Source organism: Nuphar pumila, chromosome 8, assembly GCF_984573655.1.
Source record: "Nuphar pumila chromosome 8, dmNupPumi1.hap1.1, whole genome shotgun sequence".
Classification (NCBI taxonomy): domain Eukaryota; kingdom Viridiplantae; phylum Streptophyta; class Magnoliopsida; order Nymphaeales; family Nymphaeaceae; genus Nuphar; species Nuphar pumila.
The window spans coordinates 28,893,032-28,893,882 of record NC_143256.1 but is presented as its reverse complement, the minus strand read 5'-3'; the positions used below and the strand labels follow the sequence as shown (position 1 = coordinate 28,893,882).

Here is an 851-nt window from a genome sequence, read left to right as displayed (position 1 = left end):
GGGTACTGAGCTGCTGAAGGGCACTCAGTGATCTCGTGTGCCGGGCTGGCACAAAGAGTACACACCTGCTGTGTAGTGGATGGTCCTGAGAGAAGCTGGTCCAGCTTCTGAGCAATCATGTCTACTTTGCACTGTAGTGCAGTAGATGGACCAATCTCAAGAACACCAGCTTTCTTCTGAATGCTGGGTGTGGCTCTATCAGAATGAGAGCTCGAAGCATGGTGGAGTGAATTCTCGGCCAATGTATCAAATAGCCTCCATGCTTCGTCCTCGCTCTTCAGCATGAATGTCCCACCGCATGAAGAGTCGATCATCTGACGATTCTTGTCAAACAATCCATCATAGAAACTCTGCACCAGTTGCCATTTCGGCACCTGATGATGGGGGCATTTCCTGAGGAGATCCTTCATTCTCTCTCAGGTCTCATGAAAGCGCTCACCATCTAGCTCTGAAAAGCTAGTGATGGCTCTACGATATTAGTTCGTGCGACCAATGGGAAAGTATTTCCGAAGAAACTCCTGTTGCAACTGATCCCAGGACTCTATTTCTACATAATCTAAGGACTTTAGCCAATACTTGGCTTTGTCCTTCAATGAAAAAGGGAATAGAGTCAACCTCAACGCATCATCATCGAAATTCTGTATCTTAACAGTAGAACAGATTTCAAGGAATTCATCTAAGTGTCGGTAGGGATCCTCATGACTAAGGCCATAAAAGGATGGAAGCATTTGAATAATGCTAGCCTTAATCTCATAATGTGGCGCTCCTACATCGGGTCTCCGAATGCAGGATGCCTGAACATAGTCTGTGAGAATGAAGTATTCCCGCAGAGGGCGTGAAAGAACTGGGGG

The 851-nt window shown here is 46.7% G+C and overlaps 1 non-coding gene across 1 annotated transcript; it reads left to right on the top strand.

The window, feature by feature from the left end:
- Positions 1-372: 372 nt before the first annotated feature.
- Positions 373-475, top strand: LOC149829859 (small nucleolar RNA R71). Its single transcript, XR_016433940.1, has one exon. It is a non-coding gene; the product is annotated as a small nucleolar RNA R71 (small nucleolar RNA).
- The last annotated feature ends 376 nt before the right edge of the window (positions 476-851 follow it).